Raw genomic sequence first — 6,889 nt, forward strand, 5'->3', positions numbered from 1 at the left:
TGTTCCCATGGTGGTATGCTTCAAGGGAGGAGAACCCATGTATCTCTAGACCAGTGGTCGGCAACCTGCAGCTCGTGAGCCACATGTGGTTCTTTACACTTTTAATTTGGCTCTTCTGTGTGCCAGGCATCTGTTCCAGGAGTCAGGACTCTGCTCCTAGCCTCTGTCAGTGCACGCCCTTTGTGGCTCTCAAAATAAATTTCAATCATGGTTTTGGCGAGATTTGGCTCAGTTGAAAAAATAAATGTTGCCGACCACTGCAGACCAAGAGAATTCCCTTACTAATTTCCCCAATACTTACTGAGCCTATGTTAAAAAAAAAAAAAAGGCACAAAACCTTGTCACACCAGCCCTCCTTCCTTTTTTTTTCTTCCGTTCTCATGGTTATTATTTGTGTTTTTTGTTGTTGCTGTTGTGCTTTTCTGTAGTTACTGGTTTTGTTTTTTATTTGATTTTTGGTGTTTTGTTTTGTTTTGTATGTTTTTCTTCTTTTTTCTTTTTCTTCTTTTGAGTTGATATTTATAACCTCTAGTCTAGATTGACTCCTCCCAGGTTTTTTTTTCTTTTTCTTTTCAAACAGAACCATTTAACTTGAATCATCTTGTCCTGCCTCATAAATTGAGGGGGAAAATGGATGGTTCCAGGACCAAACAGTCATATGAACATTGAGTAGAAATAAAAATTATCAGACTTAAACACCAAACTCAAATTCAAAGACAACAAAATTAATACTCAATCTACAAGAAGCTTTACACAAAGGGGACCAGTTACTCTAGCAGTCCAGGGGGCAAAGGAGGGAGATATGGGAAGTATGCTGTAACAGGGGTTGAGGAAGGACAATACTGGTGGTGGGAATGCCCTTGATTCATTGTCACTATGGACCTTAAATATTACTGTGAAAGATTCATGATCCACTTTGTTCACAATAAAAATTGAAAAAAAAAATCAATCCAACATTCTGCTACCTTCAAGAAACACATATAAATACTCAGAACAAATATAGACTCAAAAGCAAAATCAAAGGTTGGAGAATCATCAAAGCAAACAGTTCCCTTAAATAAGCTGGCGAAGTCATATTAATATCAAATAACACAAACTTTAGAATTAAAAAAGTTATAAGGGACAAATATAGACATTTTGTAATAATCAAGGGATATGTACAACAGGAAGAAACCACACACCTAAACATATATGCACCTAATCAGGGACCACCAAATCATAAAATCGTTGACAAATTTGAAAAGAACACATCAATAGCAACACAATAAAAATGGGAGACCTCAACACCTTCCTGTCATCCCTTGATTGGTCAACCAGGCTGAAACCCAACATGAATATACTAGCTCTGAAATTAGAAGTCAACTACAAAGGAACACAGAAGAAAAGCGTTAACACCTAGATATTAAACAGCTCACTACTGAAAACCAGTGGGCCAGGATGAAATCAAAGAGGGAATCAAAAGATTCCTGGAAACAAATGCTTTTGGTAGAGTCTTTAGGGTTTTCTAAATATAGTATTATGTCATCTGCAAACATTGAGATCTAACTTCTTCCTTTCCTTTCTGGATGCCCTTGATATCTTGTGCCTACCTAATTGTTATGGCCAGTACTTCCAATATTATGTTGAATAGGAGTGGTGAGAGGGGGCAGACTTGCTTTGTACCAGATTTTAAAGGAAAGGCTTTTAGTTTTTCTCCATTGAGTATAATATTTGCCATTAGCTTGTGGTATGACTGTATTAAGAAAAGTTCCTTCCATTTCCATCTTGTTGAGAGTTTTTATCGGCTGGTCTGATGGCAGTGGTTTATCAGAACTTATTGTTAGTATCACAAAAGTTGGTAGATAACCACCACCACCCCCCACTGTTCGATTTGACTGGCTTAAAAAAAAGAGTTTTTATCATGCATGGTGTTGGACCTTACCAAATGCTTTCTCTATACCTATTGATAAGATCATATGGTTATTTTTCTTTATTTATATGGTGTATTATGTTGATTGATTTATGTATGTTAAACCATCCTTGCATTTCCTGAAATGAAACCTACTTGGTTATGGTGTATGACCTTCTTTTTTTTTTTTTTTTTTTTTGGTTTTGGGGCCACACCCGTTTGACGCTCAGGGGTTACTCCTGGCTATGCGCTCAGAAATCGCCCCTGGCTTGGGGGGACCATATGGGATGCCCGGGGATCGAACTGCAGTCCGTCCTAGGCTAGCGCTTGCAAGGCAGACACCTGGCATTGGATCCTATTTGCTAGGATTTTGTTTAAGGATTTTTGCATCTGTGTTCATAAAGAATATTGGTTTTTAGTTTGTTGTTTTTCTTTGTTTTGTTTGTTTGTTTTTGGGCCACACCCTGGTGACGCTCAGGGGTTACTCCTGGCTATGCTTTCAGAAATCACTCCTGGCTTGGGTACCATATGGGACGCTGGAAATCAAGTCAAGGTCCGTCCTGGATCAGCAGTTGAAAGGCAAACATCCTAAGCTACGCTATCGCTCTGGCCCCAGTAGTTTTCTATTTTGCAGAATCTCTATCTGCTTTTGGTATTAGATAGATGTTAGCTTCAAAAAAACTATTTGGTAATCTTTCTATTTCCTCAATTTCCTGGAAGAGCCTGAAAAAGAGTGGTAGTAGGTTCTCTTGAAAGTTTTGAAATAGGGCCCGGAGAGATAGCACAGCGTCGTTTTCCTTGCAAGCAGCCGATCCAGGACCAAAGGTGGTTGGTTCGAATCCCAGTGTCCCATATGGTCCCCCGTGCCTGCCAGGAGCTATTTCTGAGCAGACAGCCAGGAGTAACCCCTGAGCACCACCGGGTGTGGCCCAAAAACCAAAAAAAAAAAAAAAAAAAAAGAAAGAAAGTCTTGAAATAATTCGTAAGTGAGTGCATCTGGGCCTGGACTTTTATCTTTTGGAAAGATTTTTGATTACCATTTTAATTTACTCAGTAGTGATGGGTCTGCTCAGATATGCCTTATAATTCTGGATCAGCTGTGGAAGATTATGAGTCCAAGATTTTATTCAACATGTTTTCCAGGTTCTCATGTTTTATGGCATAGTTTCTCAAGTAGTCTCTGTTTATCCTTTGAATTTCTGTAGTATCCATAGTGATTTCTCCCTTTTCACTTCTAATTCAATTTATTAAGTTTATCTCTCACTGTTTCTTTGTGAATTTTGCTAGTTGTTTTTTGATCGTGTTTACTTTTTCAAAGAACCAACTTTTGCTTTCATTGATCTTTTGGATTGCTTTTTTGGATTTCCACTTCATTAATTTCTGCTCTAAGATTTGTTATTTTCTCCTGCCTACCTAATTTTGGTTCATTTTGTTATTAGCTTTCTAGTTTTATAAGTTGGGTCATTAAGTTAGTTATGTAGGCCCCTTCTTTCTTCCTGATGTGTGCTTGCAAATCTATAAATTTATCATTTAGTACCACTTTTGCTGTGCCCCACAAATTCTGCTAATTTGTGTCTTCAGTTGCATTTGTTTCAAGAAATCTTTTGATTTCTTCTTTGATTTCATCTCTGACCTACTGGTTGTTCAGTAATGAGCTGTTTAATTTCCAGGTGTTAACGTTTTACTTCTGTGTTTCTTTGTAGTTGACTTTTAATTTAGTGTATTGTGATCTGAGAAGGTAACCTGTACAATTTCTATCTTCTTGATTTTATGGAGGTATGTTTTACGGGCTAGCATGTGGTATATCCTGGAGAATGACCCAGGTAAACAAGAATGTGTATTGAGTTTTCTGGAGGGGTGGAGAGTCCTATCTATGTCTACTAAGCCACTTTCTTCCATTTCTTTCAGAGCTAGTGCATTCATGTTGGGTTTCAGCCTGGTTGACCTATCAAGGAGTGACAGGAAGGTGTTGAGGTTTCCCATTTTTATTGTGTTGCTATTGATGTGTTCTTTTCAGATTTGTCAACAATTGTTTTACTCTTTGGTGGTCCCTCATTGGGCACATATATGTTTAGGTGTGTGATTTCTTCCTGTTAAGGTCATCAGTGATAAATCTTCGGTACTTTGGTGGTGGTGAGTTTAGTGATTTTATATATCAAAGCCATAAACACCAATACTATTGTAAACATTCTACCTAAACTACAATATTAACAAGCAAACAGACTTCCATTATGCTTACAGTTCCATCCTTTCATCAAATGTTCTGATAGAGATCCTGATGGCCTCCCATGGCCAATCCAAACAAAATGATTATCCATCCACATGACATCCCTTGTAATAAATGTCCTCATTAACAATCAGAATCCCCTTGCAATGGGGAAAATCAAATTACTCAAAAGGAGGCCAGTTAAATAACAAGAGAATGAGATAAAATATGCATAAGAGTTATTTTATTTAATTTTGAATTATTATTATTATTTTTTTTAGCATTTTAAAATAATTTTTAATTTTGTTGTTTTATACCATCACCATGAAATTACAAAGATGTTCATTACTGAGTTTCACGCATGTTTTAGCACCTTTTCACTTTTCGCTTTTCACTTCAACAGTGCTTCCCATCCCCATTTGCCTCCCACCAGTCTTATTCTACAAGACGTGCTTTATATATATATATATATATATATATATGCGTGTGTGTGTGTGTGTATTTATAAAATTTTGCCTGTGGTCTACAGTACTGTTGCTGATAGGGCTTCATATAAAACACTACCACCTTTCTTAGATAGCATTTTCAGAAATGCAGAGAGACCTCCATTAGGAATGATCAAAAATAAATACTAAACTGATTACTAGATTCAAAGGAAAACTTTTCTAAGCAATGCCATCTTTTTTTTTTTTATGCATAATTTTTTTTTATTTAAACACCTTGATTACATACATGATTGTGTTTGGGTTTCAGTCATAAAAGGAACACCACCCATCACCAGTGCAACATTCCCATCACCCAAGTCCCAAATCTCCCTCCTCCCCACCCAACCCCCGCCTGTACCCTAAACAGGCTCTACATTTCCCTCATACATTCTCAATATTAGGACAGTTCAAAATGTAGTTATTTCTCTAACTAAACTCATCACTCTTTGTGGTGAGCTTCCTGAGGTGAGCTGGAACTTCCAGCTCTTTTCTCTTTTGTGTCTGAAAATTATTATTACAAGGGTGTCTTTCATTTTTCTTAAAACCCATAGATGAGTGAGACCATTCTGCGTTTTTCTCTCTCTCTCTGACTTATTTCACTCAGCATAGTAGATTCCATGTACATCCATGTATAGGAAAATTTCATGACTTCATCTCTCCTGACAGCTGCATAATATTCCATTGTGTATATGTACCACAGTTTCTTTAGCCATTCGTCTGTTGAAGGGCATCTTGGTTGTTTCCAGAGTCTTGCTATGGTAAATAGAGCTGCAATGAATATAGGTGTAAGGAAGGGGTTTTTGTATTGTATTTTTGTGTTCCTAGGGTATATTCCTAGGAGTGGTATAGCTGGATCGTATGGGAGCTCGATTTCCAGTTTTTGGAGGAATCTCCATATCGCTTTCCATAAAGGTTGAACTAGACTGCATTCCCACCAGCAGTGGATAAGAGTTCCTTTCTCTCCACATCCCCGCCAACACTGTTGATTCTCATTCTTTGTGATGTGTGCCATTCTCTGGGGTGTGAGGTGGTATCTCATCGTTGTTTTGATTTGCATCTCCCTGATGATTAGTGATGTGGAACATTTTTTCATGTGTCTTTTGGCCATGTGTATTTCTTCTTTGTCAAAGTGTCTGTTCATTTCTTCTCCCCATTTTTTGATGGGGTTAGATGTATGGAAGCACTGTAGTGTGTGATAGAATCTTTACATTTTTCCTATTACTAAGTTTGTTAAAGCTTTATGCTCTCTTAAAGTGTGTAAACTTTTACAAGATCTAACATTTTATTAATAATAATTCAAAGATAATTTTGAATTATTATTAATAAAATGTTAGATCTTGTAAAAGTTTACACACTTTAAGAGAGCATAAAGCTTTAACAAACTTAGTAATAGGAAAAATGTAAAGATTCTATCACACACTACAGTGCTTCCATACATACAAATAATTTCAATTGTAATACTGTTGTTCATTTTCTTCTGATATAGCTAGGCGCTCTGCTTCTTCTTGGTTTTTGTTTTATTATCACTGATATACATAATTTTATAAAAAATAAAATATAAAGTTAAGTATGTTTAAAATGTCTGAATAGTTGGGATCAGAGAGATAGTGTAGAGAGTAAGGTGCTTGTTTTGCATGTAACTGACACAGATTTGATTCCTGTCATCCCATATGTCCCTTGAACCTGAATAGGAGTGATCCCTGAGCACAGAGCCAAGAGCAAGTTTTGAGAACCATGGGCATAAAACAAAAACAAAACCAAAAATGAACAATGGTGGAAATTCCCAAAGAGGCAATCTATTGATTCAGTTATTTATGTGTTCATCTCAGAAACCTACTATTATGTACTAGAGAATATAAGCAACAAAAGCTCTAACAAAACAATCTGTGATAGAACAAGAAGGTAGTACATAGCATGTGTGTCAGACCGTGGAAAGGAAAACTTCAGGTTCAAGTTCCCATTTGAGCTGAACCATCGAGAAAAGATGAGGAGGAATTTCCCAGGTGGAGCAAAGAGAAGGGATTTCTAGATGGAGAGAATATCATGTGAGCACATGAATCCATAATAAAGTATAGCCTGTGACTAAGAGGCAGACTGGGGAGGGATGAGGGGAACAGAGGGAAAAGAGATGAAGTTGGAAGGAAACTTGGCAAGAAGTTTGTTTTGGGCCTTGAGTCATGGGGAACCAACAAAAGTTGGTAAGAAACAGAATAATTATATCCAGATTTTTTTAAAATAGAAGTCATGGACTTTATTTCTTTTTGGGGACAAATGATGTTCAAAGGGCTCCAAGGCCCCTCAGTGACTCTC

This window comes from Suncus etruscus, chromosome 11 (genome assembly GCF_024139225.1).
Source record: "Suncus etruscus isolate mSunEtr1 chromosome 11, mSunEtr1.pri.cur, whole genome shotgun sequence".
Taxonomy (NCBI): domain Eukaryota; kingdom Metazoa; phylum Chordata; class Mammalia; order Eulipotyphla; family Soricidae; genus Suncus; species Suncus etruscus.